Raw genomic sequence first — 22,405 nt, 5'->3', positions numbered from 1 at the left:
GTGTTGTTGTAAATATACCCAAAAATGTGGAAGTAACTTTGGAACTGGGTAACAGGCAGAGGTTGGAAGAGTTTGGAAAGCTCAGAAGAAGACAGGAAAATGTGGGAAAGTTTGGAACTCCCTAGAGACTTGTTGAATGGATTTGACCAAAATGCTGATAATGATGGGGACAATGAAATCCAGGCTGAGGTGGTCTCAGATGGAGATAAGGAACTTGTTGGGAACTAGAATAAAGGTGACTCTTGCTATGTTTTAGCAAAGAGACTGGTGGCATTTTGCCCTTGCCCTAGACATCTGTGAAACTTCGAACTTGAGGGAGATGATTTAGCTATCTGGCAGGAAATTTCTAAGCAAAAAAAAGCATTCAAGAGGTGGCTTGGGTGCTGTTAAAAGGATTAAGTTTTTGAAGAAAAACAGGGTGTAAAAGTTCAGAAAATATGTAGTCTGACGATGAGATAGAAAAGGAAAACCCGGCTGGGTGTGGTAACTCACGCCTGTAATCCCAGCACTTTGGGAGGCCAAGGTGGGCAGATCATGAGGTCAGGAGATCGAGACCACAGTGAAACCCTGTCTCTACTAAGAAACACAAACAATTAGCTGGGCGCGGTGGCGGGCGCCTGTAGTCCCAGCTACTTGGGAGGCTGAGGCAGGAGAATGGCGTGAACCCAGGAGGCGGAGCTTCCAGTGAGCCAAGATCATGCCACTGCATTCCAGCTTGGGTGACAGAGCGAGACTCCGTCTCAAAAAAAAAAAAGGAAAACCCATTTTCTGTGGAGAAATTCAAGTCAGTTGCAGAAATCTGCATAAGTAATAAGGAGTCAAATTTTTTGTTTGTTTGTTTGTTTTTTGAGACGGAGTCTCCCTCTGTCACCCAGGCTGGAATGCAGTGGCCATGATCTCGGCTCACTGCAACCTCCCCTCCTGGGTTCAAGTGATTCTCCTGCCTCAGCCTCCTGAGTGTCTGGGATTACAGGTGCCCGACTCCACTCCCAGCTAATTTTTGTATTTTTAGTAGAGACGGGGTTTCACCATGTTGGCCACGATGGTCTCGAACTCCTGACCTCAAGTGATCTGCCTGCCTCAGCCTCCCAAAGTGCTGGAATTACAGGCGTGAGCAAGGAGCCAAACGTTAGTCATCAAGACAATGAGAAAATGTCTCTAGGGCATGTCAGAGACTTTTGTGGCAGCCCCTCCCATCACAGGCCTGGAGGCCTAGTAGGAAAAAATGTGTTTTTTTGGTGCCTGGCCCAGGGCCCCCCTGCTGTGTGCAGTCTAGGTAAGGACTTGGTGCCCTGTGTCCCAGCCACTCCAGCCATGGCTAAAAGGGGCCAAGGTACAGCTTGGGTTGTGGCTTCAAAGAATGCAAGCCCTAAGCCTTGGCAGCTTCCATGTGATGTGGAGCCTCTGGGTGCACAGAGGTCAAGAATTGAGGTTTGGGAACCTCTGCCTAGATTTCAGAGGATGTATGGAAATGCCTGGATGTCCAGGCAGGAGTTTGCTGCAGGGGTAGGGCCCTCATGGAGAACCTCTGCTAGGGCAGAGCAGAAGAAAAATGTGAGGTTTAAGCCCCCACACAGAGTCCTCACTAGGGCACTGCCTAGTGGAGTTGTGAGAAAAAGGCCACTGTCCTCCAGACCCCAGACTGGTAGATCCATCAACAGCTTGCTCTATGGCCCTGGAAGAGCCACAGACACTCAACTCCAGCCCATGAAAGCAGCCAAGAGTGGGGTATACCCTGCAAAGCCACAGGGCAGAGCCCAAGGCCATGGAAGCCCACTTTTGCATCAGTGTGACCTGGATGTGAGACATGGTGTCAAAGGAGATCATTTTGGAACTTCAAGGTTTAATGACTGCCCCACTGGATTTCAGACTTGCATGGGCCCTTAGTCCCTTCATTTTGGCTAATTTCTCTAATTTCGAATGGCTGTATTTACCCAATCACTATACCCCCATTGTATCTAGGAAGTAACTAACTTACTTTTGATTTTACAGACTCATAGGCAGAAGGGACTTGCTGTGTCTCAGATGAGACTTTGGACTGTGGACTTTTGAGTTAATGCTGAAAGGACTTTGGGGGACTGTTGGGAAGGCATTATTGCTTTTGAAATATGAGGACATGAGATTTGGGAGGGGCCAGGGATGGAATGGTATTGTTTGGCTGTGTCCCCACCCAAATCTCATCTTGAATTATAGCTGTCATAATTTCCATATGTTTTGGGAGGGATCTGGAGATAACTGAATCATGGGGGCAGTTTTTCCCCATACTTTTCTCCTGGTAGTGAATAAATCTCACAAGAGCTGATGGTTTTAGAACTGGAAACCCTTTCATGTGGCTCTCATTCTCTCTTACCTGCCACCATGTGACTGGAGAAGCCTCATAAAACATGCAAACAGTGCAGATTTCAACAATCCTGAACCAGCAAACAGATGGTCAAGGAATCTGCAAACCCTGTGGCACATCTTAATCTGTTAGGTCCTCGTGTCTAGCTGCATGCTGATGAGAATACTTTCCACCAAATCCGGGCTGCCCTCCTAGAGTGATGGGAAAGCAGAGGGGTTATGTATGGCACAACCTGCAGTTCAGTTCACCAGGTAAGGATGTGAGTAAAATGCTAGAAACAGAAAAGCCACTGAAGAGTTGCCTATAGAGTCCAAACTCACGTAGAAAAGGCCTTGTCCCTCAAGGCTTTCATTGTCAGCAACAAATCTGGTATTGAGATTGCCAAGAATGATTACTCAACCATTAATTTTGCAGAGTAAGAGGAACCAATTTTTAAAATGAGGCTGGGTGTATGGCAGCTCTGAGCATGCCCACATTTAGTATGAAAATGAATGGCACCCCCATTCTAGGAGACCTCCGCTTTTCCCTAGAATACCACATGATTATGAAAATGGATGGCACCCCCATTCTAGGAGACCTCTGCCTTTTCCCTAGAAAACCACATAATTATGAAAATGAATGGCACCCCTATTCTAGGAGACCTCCGCTTTTCCCTAGAATACCACGATTATGAAAATGGATGGCACCCCCATTCTAGGGAACCTCCACCTTTTCCCTAGAAAACCACATGATTCTTCCACCCCCTAATTAGAAGAGCACGTAAAGTTAGAAACCCAAATTCCTTTGGGCACGACTTCTGTCCTAAGTGTGTGCTTTCGCTTTGCAATAAAAGCTTCTGTCTTTTCACTTCATTGACTCAGCCCTGAATTCTTTCTCACCATGGTGCCAAAAACCCTGGACACCAGCTGTGGCTGGCATCTCACAGGCATCGGTAGACCTTCTTGAACCCTCCAGCAATAGGTGAGGGACAGGAAGATGGCAGGGAGGGAGGCCAGGATGTCCTCAGGGGAGTCCAAGTAGGAATGCCCACTGCTGGGAAGGGGGCCTATTGTCCAGTTGGTCACCCCTGAGCTGTCCTGGGAGATGGACATGTCTGTTCCGCTTCAGCCTGGCCAGGCTCGCGCACTGAGTGCTGCTTTCTTTGCTGTCTTGCCCCCCGGGTGGTCGTCATCATATTTCATTCTCTATGGAGGACATTTCCTCAAGTCCAGCGCTGGGTGGCCTGGGATAGGCCTAGGACGTCCATCCAGTTGGCTATAGCACCCCTCAAAAGCCTATGGGCCCAGCAAGGGTCTGAGGGGCACGTCAAGGTGTGTCTAGCACAGGTCCTGTGTAGTGTGACACCCCACCAGGTGACTTCAGGGTGTATGCCGGCTGCCTGGACCCTGAGGGCAAGCATGCGAAATCACAACTCTCTTTGGGAACAAAAGGAGAAGCAGTTTTGGCATGACTTAGTTCCCAAGCTTAATTTTCCGTTTGGCATTGTGAGTTTGGGGTCTTGAGATTATATTTTCCTTCCACAGCTTCTCTTTCCTCTTCCTTGTCTCTTCAGTTATAATTTTTTTATTGTTAATATTAACTGTCAGGAATTTCTGTTTCCAGAACTTGGCTGATTACATGGTCAGTGATTTCTAGGGCAGCAGGAGAAATATTTTAAAAGTTACTTTTAAGAAGCATTATTTTATTGGAGGTGGTGTATTAGTTCATTCTCATGCTGCTATGAAGAAACACCTGAGAAGAGGTAATTCATAAAGGAAAGAGGTTTAAGTGACTCTTAAGAGGTTTCAGTTCCACATTGCTGGGGAGGCCTCAGGAAACTTACAATCAAGGCAGAAGGCAGGTCCCCTCTCCATAGGGCGGCAGGATGGAATGAATGCAAGCAGGGGAAATGCCAGACACAAAACCATCAGATCCCATGAGACTCACTCACTATCACAAGAACAGCGTGGGGGAAAACCACGCCCATGATCCAGTCACCTCCACTCGGTCCTGCTCTTGACACACGGGGATTACAATCAAGATGAAATTTCGGGTGGGGACACAGCCAAACCATGTCAGATGGGTCACTGGTCTCAAAGTCCTGGCTTCAAGAAATCCTTCCTCCTCATCCTCCAATATTTCTGGGATCACAGGCACGAGCCACCATAAGCTACTTAAAAAAAAAAAAAAAAAGGCTTGGCAGTGTTGGCAGGAAAGTTAAGGGATTCCTTGGGGGCAGGGTTGGCAGGTAAGTAGAGGAATTCCGAGGCTTACGTTTCCCCCAGGGCTGTTGCCTGCCAGGGGTTTGATGTGCCTGCCCTGAGGGCAGCCTGAGGCCTGACACCACCACCCAAAGCCTGGACTCTTGGCGTGTGGCATGAACTCAGGGGCTCTGGGAGGGTGGCTCTCAGTACACGAACTCAGGGAAACCCTCCCTTCAGAGAAAGGTGGGTAGAGGTGGGTGCCTGCTCCCACCTTACCTGTGGATGGGAAGGGGGCTGCATCTCTCAAGCCAGAAACCTGAAGTGGGCACCGGGTGCTCCCTGTCTCAGCCTGGGTGGAAGGGCAGAGACGTGTTCCTGAGAATTCCCAGCGATCTGGGGGAGGGATCTGCACTTCCTCTCAGTGGGAGCTCTGAGTTACTTTGCTGGTTGAAGAAAAAAGGAAGTGCCAGGCCCTTGGCTTCGGCTTCGTGAAAGGGGTGGGTGGGCAGGTCAAGGTGGGCTGTGGAATTCTTCTGTGTACACATTGAATTTAGAACTTTAGTTTTGACCCATGCAGAAGTGAATGTGCATGCTCTGAGAACTCATGAGAAAATCACCAGAGAAAATGAGCCTTGAGCAGAGTCCCAAGAAACCACAAACAAAACATCGAGTGCACAGCGGCTGCCGGTCCTGAGATGATGAGACACAGAATAGGAATATGTCTGTGTTTAAAGGAATGAAAAGCAGTAAGGAGGAGAAAGCATCAGAACTGTTAGAGAGTACAGAACAGAAGCCAGTGAAACTCCCAGAAATGAAAATCCGGATAACTAACATTAGAAACAGGATGAATTGGCTAAAAAGGTTAGACATAGCAAAGAGCTGCAGTGATAAGAGGGCTGGACTGAATGATCCCACTTACGTGAAGTTCAAACAAAGGCAAAGCCAAATGTGACCTAGAGACACAGACGTGCAGTAGAACTGTGAGGAAGGGCAAGGGACGGTTAACACGAGAGTCTCATGAGATTGTGATGATCTCCTGGGGACCAGCATGCAGTGGGAAGGCCCTGGTGACACGTGAGGCCAGTGGGGCATTCTGGACTCGAAGGGTGTTGAGCAGCGGCCCTGGCCTCCACCCACCAGATGCCAGTGGTGGCCCCTCCCTGTGGTGATGACCCAGGCTGTCTGTGGACTTGGCAAGTTCCCCCGGGGGGAGAAAAATTGCCCCCAGATGACAGCCATTGAATTAGAGGTTAAGAGTGTTTCAATTGCTTATACTGTCTTTCTTAGGGTGGGCAGTGCATATGTAGGTATTAACTTTTTATTATTTAAAATGTCTACATATGCACCCTGTATTTTATGACACATTTTTCAGGAATAAAAATATACATTCTCTGGCCTAGTAACAGAATCCTACTGGATAAATGAATATGGAAAATAGTTTTCCTGGGAGCTTATAGCGGGGCTTCTCAATGTTATTTGTTATTTAAATCTGTATTGAAAAATGTTGGCCGGGCACAGTGGCTCACATCTGTAATCCCAACACTTTGGGAGGCTGAAGCGGGCAGATCACTTGAGGTCAGAAGTTCAAGACCAGCCTGGGCAACATGGCAAAACCCTGTCTCTACTAAAAGTACAAGAATTAGCCAGCATGATGGTGTGTGCCTGTAATCCCAGCTACTTGGGAGGCTGAGGCAGGAGTACTACTTGAACCAGGAGGCAGAGGTTGCAGTTAGCCGAGATTGCACCACTGCACTCCAGCCTGGGAGACAGAGCAAGATTCTGTCTCAAAAAAGAAAAAAGAAAAAGAATAAGAAAAAAGAAAACTATCTAGGAAGAAGAACTTTCCAAAAACAGCTTTATCTAGTGTGGAGACACACTTTTGTAGTCCCAACAACTCAGGAGGCTGAGGCAGGAGGACCACTTGACCTTGGGGGTTTGAGGCCAGCCTGGGCAACATAGACCTTGTCTCTGAAAAATAAACAACAAGGCCAGGCACGGTGGCTCATGCCTGTAATCCCAGCACTTCGGGAGGCTAAGGCGGGTGGATCATGAGGTCAGGAGTTCGAGACCAGACTGGCTAATATGGTGAAACCCTGTCTCCACTAAAAGTACAAAAATTAGCCCGGTGTGGTAGTGTGCGCCTGGAGTCCCAGCTACTTGGGAGGCTGAGGCAGGAGAATCACTTGAACCCAGGAGGCAGAGGTTGCAGTGAGCCAAGATCATGCCATTGCACTCCAGCCTGGGCGATAGAGTGAAACTCTGTCTCAAAATAAAAAAAAAAAAGGGAAGTATATTAGGAAGAACGCTGCAAAAGAGTGCAGCGTGGCACCTGAGACAGGACTGAGCGCCCGGTGGTGGATTTTCCTTAGGAGCATTTATGGACCTTAAGGTTGGAGCTCAGAGTTGTAAACTGAGTTTCAGCATGGTATTCCAGAGATGTTTAGGAATTTTATTTACTTATAAAAGTTCAAAGAGGCCTGGAATTGAAGCGGTGTCATTTGTCTGCGGTAATACCCGAGGTTTGTTGCCTCACACCAAGGAAATTGAGGACGTAGACATACAATGAGTGAGTTTAAGAGCGGCAGTTTTATAGGCAAAAGAGAAAAGTTCCCTTATGCAGAGTGAGGGGGTTTCCCGCTTCACAACGAGATGGTTTCATAGATGAGCTTGAGAAGGCGGTGTCTGGTTTACACAGGCCACAGAGGATTGGCTGGACCAGGTGTGTGGTCTACACAGCACTGGAAGCAGCCGGCCAACTCATCCTTTTATTATGCAAATCGTTTATGCAAACGGAGTCTCCACCTAGGGGCACCACCTTGCCTGCTTTTTTACTGCACTTGTGAGGACAAAGAAATGGAAAGGGGGGAAAGAAGTTCCAGGGCCCGCGCTGGGAAAGGGGTGGGGGGACCAGGGGAAGACTCAGGGTGCGATGGCGGCGCAAATTCCAGTTGTGGCACCACTTCCACTCCCGGAACAGTCCAAACAGCAAGAAGAGGCCGGCCAGCCCTTCCCACGCCGGCAGCAGCCAGTAGAAGAAAACAGTGTCCGCCTCCAGCTTTGTGCAGGGTATCAGCATGGAAGCCAGGAGTGAGAATAAAGTGGTGCCCTCTGAGTTTAGCACAGGACCTGTGGAAAAAGCTGCCAAACCTTTGCCATTTAAGGATCCCAACTTTGTGCACTCTGGCCACGGTGGCGCAGTAGCTGCCAAGAACACGACCTGGAAGAATCTGAAACAAATCCTCTCTTCCCAAAGGGCATTGCCGTGGCAACTGAACGATCCCAAGTACTTCAGTACTGATGCTCCTCCACCCTTTAAGCCAGCTAAGAAGTATTCTGATGTTCCAGGTCTGCTCGCCAACCACACAGACCCCCAGAGCAAACTGCGGCTCGGCACCGTTGAAGAGTTTTCCTACATTTGGAGGCTGCCCTCTGAGGTCGCCACCGGCCACCTGGCCCCGAGGAAGGCCTCGAGCATCCTTCCCTGAGCCCGAGAAAGGGAGATGAAGTGGAAAGCTGTTTCAAAAACAGACTCTGGACTCGTGATTTTGTTTCACGGAAACAAACTCGTTCTGCTGTCAATCTGAAAATGCCAGTGCTGTGCCTTGGAAAGAATGTTTGGCTTTAATTTAATGGTTTTTTTGAGTGTGTGTTTTCCCTCCAAGTGTGATATTTCCCGCTGAATTAAATTATATGTCAATTGTTGCCTCAAGTAAAGGTGTTTGACAAGAAAATACAATAAAACTATTCATTTAAAAAAAAGAAAAAAGAAAAGGTAAGGGGAACTTGCATGTTGAACATACCCGGCTTCCAGCTATTCCTTTTCTATTGGCACAGCTGCCAGCATTCGCCTATGCAGGCTTCCAGCTGGCTTATCCATGTCTGCAGCTCGATTTTACAGGCTGCTCTTTGTTAGAAAAGAAATAATTTGGGGGCTGCTTTTTGTTAAAAGGAAAGCCTTACTGAGGACTCTCTTACCCTAACTGCCTAAATGATTTATTTTTAGTCCCTGTATCAGAATCAGATGCTGTCTTTAGATACTAGGGAAGTTCGATTACTTCTGAATTCCCCATATATAATGAATTTTGCCTCCAGATACCCTGTTTGATGGTCACCAGGTGGTCTTTGCTCCCTTCTGAATTGCTCAGGTAAGAAGATTTGTCTCTGGAGCCTGTTCAATGGTCACCAGGTGATTTTCGCCCTCCTCACAGCCTGGGCAACATAGTGAGAACCCCATCTCTACAAAAAATACAAAATGGGCCGGGCATGGCAGTGCACACCTGTGGTCCCAGCTACTAGAGGGGCTAAGACAGGAGGATCACTTGAACCCAGGAGGTCTAGGTTGTAATGAACCGTGATTGCACCTCTGCACTCCAGCCTGGGAGATGGAGTCTCAAAAAAAAAAAAAAAAAAAAAAAATTTTTCCGTGTGTTACGAATGTGCTCTCCAGCTGCAGTGTGACTGTTCGTTGGAGACTTGGGTATCCAAATTGTTTTCCAGATGTAAATGCTAGTAGCTCTCATGCATGGAAGTTTATGGTCCGCTCTTTAAGTTCTATGGGGTTATCTTCACATCTGTGGCACAAGGCTGGTTAGTTTTACATTTGAGAAAAGTGCGTCTGGGGAAGTGCCGCTGCCATCCATCCCACAGCAGGCAAGCAGCCTCCTCCACACTCTCCTCTTCCTCTTCTCAGGCCTGGTCCTCTCCTTTTGCCATCTTTTCTTCCCTCACCCCATCTTTATTGTATCTGTCTGTCTCTAAACTAAACAATATTTTAATTGGTTGCATTTTGTTTTTACATTGCCTGTTTTTAATATTCGTGACGTTCCCTTCCTCTCCCCCTTCCTGTCTTCTCCGCATTAAGTTCATCCTCTTTGTACTTTTACCCAAGTGCTTCCCCCACCCCACCCCACTTCAGGCAATTCTGAGTGGTGCAGAGGTGTCACGTCCATCTCCTGGGACTGTATAAGAGTCTGCCTCACTTTCTTTTGAAGGAAGCAGTTGGAAGTTCATTCTACTTTCTTTTTTTTTTGTTGAGATGGAGTCTCGCTCTGTCACCCAGGCTGGGGTGCAGGGGCACCATCTGGGCTCACTGCAACCTCTGCCTCTCAAGTTCAAGCGGTTCTTCTGCCTCAGCCTCCCAAGTAGCTGGGATTACAGGCATGCGCCACCACACCTGGATTTTTTTTTCTTTGTATTTATAGTAGAGATGGGGTTTCACCATGTTGGTCAGGCTGGTCTCGAACTCCTGACCTCGTGATCCACCCGCCTCAGTCTCCCAAAGTGCTGGGATTACAGGCGTGAGCCACCGCGCCCGGCCTGCTTCTGTTAAATATTATATAAGGGTCCCGGATTTCATGTGTGGGCATCTTTGGGAAGGACTGTATTAGTTCGTTTTCATGCTGCTGATAAAGATGTACCTGAAACCAGGAACAACAACTACAAAAAAGGCTTAGTTAGACTTCCATTTCCACATAGCTGGGCAGGTCTCAGGAACAGGGAAGGAGGTGAAAGACACTTCTTACATGGGGGCAGCAAGAGAAAATGAGGAAGAAGCAAAAGCAGAAGCCCCTGATAAACCCATCAGATCTCAAGAGACTCATTCACTGTCATGAGACTAGCACAGGAAAGACCAGCCTCCATGATTCAATCACCTCCCCCTGGGTCCTTCCCACAACATGTGGGAATTCTGGGAGATACAATTCGAGATTTCAGTGGGGACACAGCCAAGCCCTATCATTCCTCCCCCGGCCCCTCCAAATCTCATGTCCTCACATTTCAAAACCAACCATGCCTTCCCAACAGTCCCCCAGAGTCTGAACTCATTTCAGCGTTAACCCAGAAGTCCACAGTCCAAAGTCTCATCGGAGACACAGCAAGTCCCTTCTACCTATGAGCCTGTAAAATCAAAGCAAGCTAGTCACTTCCTCGATACAATGGGGTACAGGTATTGGGTAAATACAGCCATTCCAAATGGGAGAAACTGGCCAAAACAAAGGGGTTACAGGGCCCATGCAAGTCTGAAATCCAGCCGGGCAGTCAAATTTTAAAGCTCCAAAATGATCTCCTTTGACTCCAAGTCTCACATCCAGTCACGCTGATGCAAGAGGTGGGTTCCCATGGTCTTGGGCAGCTCTGTCCCTGTGGCTTTGCAGGGTACAGCCTCTCTCCAGGCTGCTTTCATGGGCTGGCATTGAGTGTCTGCTAAACGCCATGTTTAGTTTTCCAGGTGCACGGTACAAACTGTCAGTGGATCTACCATTCTGGGGTCTGGAGGATTGTGGCCCTCTTCTCACCGTCCCACTAGGCAGTGCCCCAGCAGGGACTCTGTGTGGGGGCCCTGATCCCACATTTCCCTCTGCAGAGGTTCTCCATGAGGACGCTGCCCCTGTAGCAAACTTTTGTCTGGGCATCCACGCATTTCCATACATCTTTTGAAATCTAGGCAGAGGTTCCCAAACTTCAGTTCTTGACTTCTGTGTGCTCACAGGCTCAACACCACATGGAAACTGCCAAGGTTTGTGGCTTCCAGCCTCTGAAGTCACAGCCCAAGCTGTATGTTGGCCCCTTTCTGCCACAGCGGGAGTGGCTGGGACACAGGGCACCAAGTCCCTAGGCCTGCACACAGCAAGGAGACCGTGGGCCCAGCCCTCAAAACCATTTTTTCCTCCTAGGCTTCTGGGTCTGTGATGGGAGGGGCCACCATGAAGACTTATGACATGCCCTGGAGACATTTTCCCCATTGTCTTGAGGACTGACATTTGGCTCCTTGTTACTTATGCAGATTTCTGCAGCCAGCGTGAATATCTCCTCAAAAAAATGGATTTTTTCTTTTCTACTTCATTGTCAGGCTGCAAATTTTCTGAACTTTTGTGCTGTTTCCTTTTAAAACAAAATGCTTTTAACAGCACCTGTCACTTTTTGAATGCTTTGCTGCTTGGAAATTTCTTCCACCAGATACCCTAAATCATCTCTCGAGTTAAAAGTTCCACAATTCTCTAGGGCAGGGGCAAAATGCCACCAGTCTCTTTGCTAAAACATAACAAGAGTCACCTCTGCTCCAGTTCCCTACAAATTCCTCATCTTCATCTGAAATCACCTCTGCCTGAATTTTATTCTCCCTTCTACCTTCAGAATTACCCAGGGCTCCTGGATAGTAACGGCAGTCGGAACCACTGGAGCCAGGGAATTGATCCCTGGGACCCGTTAGTCCACTTGGGAGACTGGTTCTGGACCCAGTGATCTATGTCTCCGGGAACAGTTTGACTTCCAGTGGTTTCCACCACAGGCTGGACAGGCTTGAGGTGGCCGCTTCTTGATGTCTGGGCAATCCCTTTTGAAGTGCCTTGGTTTGCCACATTGGTAGCAATTAGCAGATGCACTTTGAGGGTTCTGGATTTTATAGGCCTGTAATGCAGCCACTAAAACCTCTGTTTTGTCTTATAAAACCTCTGTTTGTGTCTTATAAAACCTCTGTTGTGTTTTATAAAACCTCTGTTTTGTCTTATAGTTCCTCTCCTTCTCCTGGGCCTCCTCCAGGGTTTTATTGTAAAGGCTGAAGTAGCCGCTTTGAAGAGGTTCTTTAGAAGAGGTTCTATTTGAACCTGTGGCCAGTTTTTGCAATTTTCTTTCGATATTAGGGGCTGCCTGAGTAACAAATTTGTTTTTTAACATTAACTGTCTGTTAACAGAATCAGGAGGTAGGGAGGTGTTTTATAAGCCTTTTCGTATGCACATCAGAAAGCATTTCCCCCCCCTGTTCATTTATAGAATTGTTGGGATTCCAATTGGAATTTTCAAGGGGTACTGCCTCCCTCCCTATTGGGAATGGAGGTTCTGCTATCTGCTCACCCTTCTTTCTTTTACACTTCTTCCTTTAAGACTTTTAGACTAGTTATAGGCGATGTGGTTATCTCCAAATGTTTCTGCTGCCTGTAAGACTGCTTTTTTTCCCCCACCAACAGTTCGGTTTTGGCTTAAAAGTAGCATAGCATCTTTTTAAGTTAGATTAAACACTTGCACTAAATTTTGGAAAGCCTCTATATATTAATTAGGGTTATTAGAGAACCTCCCCATGTCCCTCTTTATTTGTTTAAGGTCCTGCAATGAGCAGGAAACTTGAACTCTAGTAGCACCATTGGGCATTTCCTGCAGGGGCAACAGCAAATTTGGGAATTTCTTGAGGGGCACTACCAGAGGAGCTAATGATCCGGCTATTGTGGGGCAGGTAGGGCACCCAGAAGTTGTGTTTGAGGGTTCCCCAAGGGTTTGTTTTCTTAACTCTGGGGAACCATCCTTTGCAGGCTTGCCTGACGTGGCTGCCAAGAGGGCAGGGTTAACTGTATAATGCTTATAAAGATTTAGGTTATCTTGCAAGGCAAAGAAAACCTGTACACTGGGAACCTTGGACCATTTGCCCTTTTGCCTACAGAAAAGTTTTGGTTGTTGATAGTACAGAAATCAAGACTTTCCTTGGGCCAAGTTTGTTTGTTCCCAAGATGGTAACAAGGCCACGCCCTGTGTAACAGAATATACACCACTTTCTCTTTAGAGTCTTAGGGTTAAAGGAGTTCCAGTGATTTAGAATACATTCAAGGGGAGTACAGAATGCAGATGGTTTGTTACCCATCTAGAAAGAGTGGGAGACAAGGCATTCCTTAGTCCCCTTCCTCCCTTTGGCGTGACCAAGGGTGGAAGGAATAGAGAAAAGGCATTTCCCTTTTGCCCTTCTCTTTCCTCCTCTCCTCTGGGTCCTGGCAACCATTATAGGTGCCACCCCATGGATACAAGTGTGACCTTTACTCATGGATCCAGAGGAGGTAGTAGGCAGGACTAGTCACACTTACCTGTGCAAGACCCTAGCTTTCCGCCCTGTTGGATTCTTAGACCCACTCAGCCCAAAGCCTCCCAAGGTATCCAATAGGCCTGGGAGAGATTATGTAGTAGTTAGACCTGGGCAAGACTCTTTAATGGAGAAAGTGTTTTAATGCCCTATTTGGCTTCCCTTGCTATGTCTCCAGTGAAAAATTGGAATCCCACAGAATGGGACTGATTAACCTCAAATGCAAAATTCTTTTTTGTTTAAATCCCAATGTCACTGAATGCAGAACAGGCGCCTTAAAAGAACACAAGAACTGAATGGCTGCCCTTCCTTTGATGGGGACGGTATTGAAGCTAAAACCTGTTTTATTAGGATAGCTTCCTCCTGGCAGTTGAAAGTGGAGTTTTTTTGTTTACAAATAGGACATGTTGCCTGATCACTGATAGAGGGATGTAAAAGGAAAAATAATTAGGAAACTAGAAGTATGGCAAACAGGGCTCCCCACGGAGGAAAATCCTATTCCACTAGGTGGCGCTATAGGGTTGCAAATGTTAGGTAAAAACTTGACTCCAAATTCTTTTCAGGCAAAAGTTAGAGAGGTTTGCGGTTTGATAGGATGTCTCCATAGCATGCTCCCCACCCCCCATGCAACCAGCATAAGAAAATTACCTTGTCTTATAAAGGAACTGTTTAAAGTTATTGAATAATGCTGAAATTTTATATGAGGGAAAAAAGAACCAAATGGAGAAGAGGATATTCACTCACGTTGAAATATCCTCCCATATGTTACCATGAATATTTACTGTTGAGGGATAGAAGGGACCTTACTAGGTAAAAATTTAGACTAAAATATTGAATTCCCTGCTTCTAGGAAGTTACAAAAACAATAACTTTTTGAATTACATTCCTGATTACGAAGACACTGACTACCCAGCAAGATCTCAGCATTCTGTGCTTCTCAATATCCCACCCTTTCCCCTTTAAATTTGGAGCCCTCAAACTCATCTTTGGAGAAAGGCATAGGCCTGTCTCCTGGGCACATCCTTAACTTTGACAAATAAATCTTCTAAAATGATTGAGATTTGTCTTGTCACTTTTTTTTTGAGACAGAATCTCGCTCTGTCGCCCAGGCTGGAGTGCTGTGGCATGATCTCGGCTCACTGCAAGCTCCGCTTCCCGGGTTCCCGCCATTCTCCTGCCTCAGCCTCCCGAGTAGCTGGGACTACAGGCGCCCGCCACCACACCCGGCTAATTTTTTGTATTTTTAGTAGAGACGGGGTTTCACCGTGTTCGCCAGGATGGTCTCGATCTCCTGACCTCGTGATCTGCCCACCTCGGCCTCCCAAAGTGCTGGGATTACAGGCGTGAGCCACCGTGCCCGGCCTGTCTTGTCACTTTTTTTGATTGACATCTGGTAACCACAAAGGGACCTGAGTGAAAGTGGCCGGGCCTGGGGCAGTTTTGCCTTTCAGTACTTGGTACTGGCTCAGGCACCTTGTAGCCCGAATCAACAGGACAATCTCCGGAAGTCTGGGACCTCTTTCCTCCAGGGATCCCTGATCTTCCAATGTTTCTCAGTTGGGGGGGGGGGGGGGTCTGAGGTTTATTTGCTGTTAAAAAAAAATTCCCTTTTTGTGGGAATTTCTCCACTGGCTTCCATTATGGAAGGTGAGTTCATCTGCTTCTGCATTGGCAGAGAGCACTCTCCAGCTAGGGCCCCATCCCTGGGTGAGAAACTGGCTTGGAATTCTGTCTTGCAAATTTAAATGATGAAATGATGAAAATTAGCACTAACAACCAGCTGGTGCTAACTTCCAACTTACACTTGGAGTGCTCAGCAATTGTATATTTTGTGGATCGTTGTTAGTTTGGCTTAACTATTTTTGTTGCTTGTCTCTGCTTTGTGTGCGCGTGTATGTGTGTATGTTTCGGTCCTTTCCCTGATCAGATTTGACCAACTCTGAACCCTCTGGCTCATGAGTGTGGAATCTTCCATGCTGAAGTAGAGCACCTTGCTCCCCTCAGCCTCTCAGGGCATTCTCAGGCAACTGAGAATCACCTGAGGGGGTGTGGGAGAAACACTCCCTAAGACGTGCAGCAGCTCCAAATAGGTCTCCTCTTTCAGAAGAGCATATTTAGGGTCTCATCTCAGCCAGCAGGTGCATATAAGGAACCGACCCCTCCTGCAACTTGAGCCCCTGACACACTTGTGCCAGGTAGCCGTGACACGGGTAGACCAAACCCGTTCAGGAGGTAACGGCCTGGAAAAGCTAGGTCTGCAATCAGCACATTTTGGGGCAGACACACGTCCTGACTTCATCAAATCTGAAGAGGAGCTCTAAATTATGGGGAACAAGTCCTCTAAGACCCCAGCAGCTGCAGAACACAAAATTCCCCTTTTAGAAACTCTGGACGGCTATATGCAAAATACTTATGGCAAATCATCATGCAAATATTTAAATAAGTGGGTTGCTATAACTAAAGCAGATTCTAAGTTACAGTGACCTAAATGGGGATCTTTTGAGATGCCCGAATTAGTGTAACCGAGAACTAGGGTGGAAAATGCAGGCACAACAAATAAGCAACCAGAATGGGAGAGTTATTTTCAGTGGTATCTGGAGAGTAGCAAAAGGAGTGAAGACCACGTCATCTCCCTAACGGAGGCAAACAAGCAACTTAGAAATGCTAATCAAGAACCCTCTAATCTTTCCCCTCTCTTAAAGAAATCCTTGAAATCCCTTATTCCTAGCTGGCAACTCCACCTACACTCCCACTCTACCCTGACCCCTCTGAACTTCCCCAGACCAGGTCTGTCCCACTTTCCTCCTGCATGTTTAACACTCGCCCAGCAAGGCAGTCAGGACTCGGACTTCAAGGGCCCCAGCCGCTGCTGATTCCCCGACAGCCCCAGTGGCAGCGTCTCACCTGGAAGATGTGGAAAAGGGGACCCTGCGGGGACTTCTCTCATGATCGCCCCATTCTGGGAACAACTGGTGACAGGTAGGGGAGCCCCAGTGATTGTCTACCAACCTTGGTCAAAGGCTGAATTATGAGGTATAAAGAATTTCCTGACCCCCAGAAAGATCCAATCAGGTTTGCCCAAGAGTTTGAGCTCATTATTAGAACCCAGGACCCAAGTCATTCAGACCTTTATCAGCTGGTCCACATGTTGGTCTCAGAAGCTACAGCGAAAGAACAGCTAGAAAAAGCACAACGGTCAGACCCTGTAACAGATTTGACCCCTGAATGCTCCGTACAGCCACAACAACCAGCCCCCACCAAATCCAGAAGACAGGCGTAAAGATGCATGGGAACGAGCAATGACTGTTAAATACTATTCCTTCAGTGTTCCAAAGGGTTGTGGATTGGAAAAAAATCCAGCAATGCTGCCAGAACCCAGATGCATTCGTTTTAGATTGTTTCACATGTTTTGATAAAACTTTTAGACGGCCGGGCGCGGTGGCTCAAGCCTGTAGTCCCAGCACTTTGGGAGGCCGAGACAGGTGGATTACGAGGTCAGGAGAGCGAGACCATCCTGGCTAACACGGTGAAACCCCGTCTCTACTGAAAATACAAAAAACTAGCCGGGCGAGGTGGCGGCGCCTGTAGTCCCAGCTACTCAGGAGGCTGAGGCAGGAGAATGATGTAAACCCAGGAGGTGGAGCTTGCAGTGAGCTGAGATCCGGTCACTACACTCCAGCCTGGGCGGCAGAGCGAGACTCCGTCTCAAAAAAAGAAAAAAAAACAAAAAACAATTTTTAAACAATATTGTGGGATGTCAGCTGATTGCTTTGAAAACAATAAAAATGATACCTTATTAAATGCAAATTTATTAAACAGACTAGATGATGATTTAGCCATGCTTGTAAAATGCCACATGATAGATTGAGCCATAGCTAGAACTAACGAACTAGTTAACTTAGCCGACCAGTTATCCCACACTGTGATAAAAAAGGAAAAACAGAAGATTGCTAGATTTATGCATGTACAGCTAAAGCAATTAACTTCTAAACCTATCAGCCCCAGAAAGATTTTTAAGCTCTCTAGATCTGAGAACCCTTCCCTCCCAGTCTGTTGCTGCTGCAAAAGTCCAGGACCCCTTAAAAGGGATTGCCTTAGCCTGAAATGAAAGAAAAGGCAGGAAAATGCAACTCAGGAAGACTAGGGATGCTCCGAGGAAGTACAGGAGTTTTATGTTTCCAAATATTCTACCCTGACAAAAAAAAATTGCGGGAGATTAATATAGTAACCATGAGCTGACAACTGCCTTTATTGACACAGGCATGACTATATCTCTGATAAATCCCAGCTTATTTAGAAACCCCATTCCTCGGAGTAATAAAAAAGTTAACAGGGTAGGCATGTCTAGTAAAACAATCTTACGTTTTAAGTACAAACCTGTACCTTCCCGTTTCACTGGGTTCCGCTCCCCCACCACAGATCTAAGTGTGGCACACTCAGGAGGACCTACATGCTTCTTATACGCCCTACAGCCCTTGTCAATCTTTTGGGCCATGATCTCCTCAACATCCATAACGCCTTTCTCATCATAGATCTTTTTCATCAAAAGGTGAACTCTGATTAAGAATTGGAGCCAGAGGACCAAAAATACCACATTAAAAAAATGTCCTGACAGTGTACCACAATTTACTACCAGTAATGTTAAAACATCATCTTGGGACCAGGAAAATGAAATGGAGAAAGAGGAAGAAATATAAAGGGAGAAGAGAAGACATTGGAATAAAGAGTAGGAAATGATAAACCTCCTCTTAGCTTCCCCAATTTTCCTGTTAACACCAGAAGCAGAACACTTGCTCAACAATGTCCCTTCCACTTACAGTCTAGTCAAATACAGACATAGAGGAAATATTCTCAGCCACTCCAGTAAAGGTAGAGATAAACCCGAGAGACCAAGAAACCCCTACTCAACCTCCAACAGTATCCTCTATCATACTACAGAGGAAGCCATAGACGGAATCGCCCCTATCATATAAGATTGTCTGAAAAGGGGCCTCACTGTTCCCTGCACGAGCCCTATAGTCCCTGTAAAGAAACCAAGTGGGAGAGGACGGAGATTTGTACAGGACCTGAGGGCAATCAATAATATCATAATACCCAGACACCCAGTAGTCCCAACCCACATGTCCTATCAGCTATACCCGCTACCAGCCAGTATTTCTCAGCTGCAGATCTCTGCTGTGCCTTCTTTAGTATTCCTGTAGATCCAGACAGCCGGTATTTGTTTACCTTTACTTGGAAAGAAGGGCAATATATGTGGACTGTAGTGCCTCAGGGGCATACAGAAAGTCCCACTTACTTTTCCCACATATTAAAAGCTGATTTAGAGCCAGGCATGGTGGCTTATGGCTGTAATCCCAGCACTTTGGGAGGCTGAGGCGGACAGATCACCTGAGGTTGGGAGTTCAAGACCAGCCTAACATGGAGAAACCCCATCTCTACTAAAAATACAAAATTAGCTGGGTGTGGTGGCACATGCCTGTAATCCCAGCTACTAGGGAGGCTGAGGCAGGAGATTCACTTGAACCCGAGAGGTGGAGGTTGCTGTGAGCCGAGATTGTGCCATTGCACTCCAGCCTGGGCAACAAGAGCAAAACTCTGTCTCAAAAAAAAAAAAAAAAGGCTGATTTAGAGGATTTAATTTTTCCCCAGGGCTCAACACCCATTCAGTATGTAGATGACCTTCTCCTTTGTTCAGACACACCAACTTCCTCCCATGAAGATAAGTCTATATTTACTCAAACAGCCACCAAGGGACACAAAGTGTCCAAAGACAAACTTCAGCTATGCTTGCTGCAAGTTAAGTATTTGGGGGCATATTATCTCAGTCAAAGGACTGAGTATTAACCCTGACAGAGTGAGAGGAATTTTAGCTTTCCCAATGCCTGTCACTAATAAACAATTTAGAGGACTTTGGGTCCTGGCTGGCTATTGTAGAAACTGGATACCAAATTCTTTATGACTCAAACTCTGTAGGCATCCTTAAAAAATAAACAACTCGATCCTGTCTTGTGGAGTCCTGAGGGACAATCAGCTGTACAACAAATAAAGGAAATTCTAACTAATGCCCCAGCCTTAGGGCACCCAAACTACAAACTGCCTTTCTCCCTTTTCACACAAGAAACTGGAGGTACTGCCTCCAGGGTACCGATCCAGAAGCATGGTCATCATCAGAGACCTCTAGGCTATTACAGCCAACACCCGGACCCGGTGGCGCGAGGGTTGCCTCCTTGTGTGAGACAATAGCAACCATGGCCCTTCCGTACAAGTCTGTTGGAGAAATAATTATGGGTTCGCCCCTTACCATTTCTGTGCCACATTCTCTTGAGACCCTTCTAAACTCTCATCATACTCAACGTGTGTCTGTCAACCGGTTAGCTTCTTATCAAATTTTGCTTGTACCATCTTCCAATATTACTACTTCCCAGTATAATAATCTTAATCCGGCCACTCTCTTGCCAGGCCCTTCCCACAAGACCCCTCGTGACTGTGTTCTGATGACTGACTGACTTCTCACCTCCAGGACAGACCTACAAGAGATGCCACTGGATAATGCGAAACTAGAATGGTATACAGATCGCTCTTATTGAAGAGGAGAGGATGGAAATTTTGGAGTAGGATATGCTGTGGTTTCCTTACTAGAGGTAATTAAAGCTGGTCCTCTTCCCCAGATCAGATAATCTCAAGTGGCCGAGTTGATTGCCCTGACCCAAGCTTGTCAACTGGCAAAATACAAAGCTGCAAACATTTACACTGACAGCTGCTATGCTTTTGGGGTTTGCATGACTTTGGGATGCTATGGAAAGACAGAGGATATTTAGCCTCCTCAGGCCAACCCATAAAAAATGTACAGTAAGTATCAGAGCTGTTAGAAGCTATTCTAAAACCCAAATGTTTGGCAATTATAAAAATCCCAGTCACTCAAAATTAGACACCACAGAAAGGGTAACAATCGGCTGATGCCACAGCTAAAAGAGCCGCTCCCGAGCCACCAGCCCCGATCCAGGAAACGGCCATAAAACCCGAAACACTTAGAAACATGGTGAAAGAAACCCAGAGCATAGCTCCTACAAAAGAGAAATCTGCTTGGAAACGGTCAGGGAGATACTTTTCTCCTGAAACTGAAATATGGTGTGGACCTAATAACCCATTATTCCAGTGGGATGCCAGGTGACCCTTATGGAATATGTCCATAATCTAACCCATTGTAATCCAGATAAAATGATATCCCGCTATAAATAGTATTACTGGAAACCGCCCTTCACTGTGGTATAAACGGTATTACTGGAAACCGCCCTTCACTGTGGTATAAACAACATTACTGGAAACCGCCCTTCACTGTGGTATAAACAGTATTACTGGAAACCGCCCTTCACTGTGGTATAAACGGTATTACTGGAAACCGCCCTTCACTGTGGTATAAACAGTATTACTGGAAACCGCCCTTCACTGTGGTATAAACAACATTACTGGAAACCGCCCTTCACTGTGGTATAAACAGTATTACTGGAAACCGCCCTTCACTGTGGTATAAACAACATTACTGGAAACCGCCCTTCACTGTGGTATAAACAGTATTACTGGAAACCGCCCTTCACTGTGGTATAAACGGTATTACTGGAAACCGCCCTTCACTGTGGTATAAACGGTATTACTGGAAACCGCCCCCACTGTGGTATAAACGGTATTACTGGAAACCGCCCTTCACTGTGGTATAAACAGTATTACTGGAAACCGCCCTTCACTGTGGTATAAACGGTATTACTGGAAACCGCCCTTCACTGTGGTATAAACGGTGTTACTGGAAGCCACCCTTCACTGTGGTATAAACGGTATTACTGGAAACCGCCCTTCACTGTGGTATAAATGGTATTACTGGAAACCGCCCTTCGCTGGGGCACAAAAGTTTTACTCCTGATGTGTTATTTGTCCCAAATATAAAGGAAAGCCACCCAGGGTCATTTTCCCCTTCCAGCTGGACCTTTTGAGGTATGGCAGCTTGGTTTTATTTGGCTGCTATCACCTCAAGATTACAAGTATGTTTTAGTAATGCTCTGTGTGTTTTCCCATTGGGTTAAAAAGCTTTCTCTGCAGGCAAGCAACAGCTGTAGCAGTTGGAAAATCCTATGAGAAAAAACTATCCCACTATGGCAAGTCCCTTGTGAACTTCACAGCAACAGGGGAACTTACTTTCCTGGCCAGGTTATTCAAAATATTTGTAAAATTTGGCCCATATTTTAACATTTCCATTGTGCCTACTATCCCCAGTCCTCAGGCCTAGTGGAGAGGCACAACTGGCTAAATTCGCCTCCAGCATTTCACCTCCCCTAGACCAAAGCACTCCCCCTAGTGCTGCTTAAACTCCAATCCACCCCTTTTGGAAAACGCCTGTGTTCTTAAGAAATAATAATGGAGGCCCACGTGTATGGGAACAAACGTAACCCAACTTTCCTCAAGGGAGATATATTGCAATATTGTGAGGGACTTATCGCCTTAAAAAAAAGCCAAGATTTGGTAAAGAATTCCTTTCATAGTGTGCTCCATGAAGATAGGGTGCCTGGTCACAATCTGCAACCCAGAGGTTTTGTCTATTGGAAAAGCCATGTAATACAGAATTCCCTTCAACCCCAGTGGAAGAGCCCATACCAGGTACTATTGACTAATCTACATCCCATAAAATTAGAGGGTGTAGACTCATGGATTCACATCTCTCATCTTAAGGCCCAACCTCCTGAGTGGACTGTAACTCCCACCAAAGACCTTGGCCTCCATTTCACTAAACATTGACCTTCAACCCAGGATGAGAAGCAGACAACACCTGTTGTGGACTGCTTAAACCCAAGACACAGGACCAGGCCTGTACACAAAGAAATGCCTATGTTTACTGTACAATAACCATTACAATTATTGTCCTAGATATACCGTCATCTGCTGTCTAATAAAGAACAGGGCACTTGCCTTGTCTGATTTAACACCTTTTAGTGACTAAGATGAATTTCAAAACCTTGCTATTAATCATGTATCCCTTCACCTTCTTGCCACTGC

The 22,405-nt window shown here is 46.5% G+C and overlaps 1 protein-coding gene and 1 pseudogene across 1 annotated transcript in view; one reads left to right on the top strand and one right to left on the bottom strand.

The window, feature by feature from the left end:
* TXNL4A (thioredoxin like 4A) overlaps positions 1 to 22,405 on the bottom strand; it is a 52,208-nt gene that overhangs the window by 26,060 nt on the left and 3,743 nt on the right. The gene's annotated exons all lie outside the window — the stretch shown is intronic.
* LOC103244012 (INO80 complex subunit C pseudogene) lies at positions 6,553 to 8,752 on the top strand (annotated as a pseudogene).

The sequence above is a fragment of the Chlorocebus sabaeus genome, chromosome 18 (assembly GCF_047675955.1).
Source record: "Chlorocebus sabaeus isolate Y175 chromosome 18, mChlSab1.0.hap1, whole genome shotgun sequence".
In the NCBI taxonomy this organism is placed as follows: Eukaryota; Metazoa; Chordata; class Mammalia; order Primates; family Cercopithecidae; genus Chlorocebus; species Chlorocebus sabaeus.
This window is presented reverse-complemented; position numbering and strand designations above follow the sequence as displayed.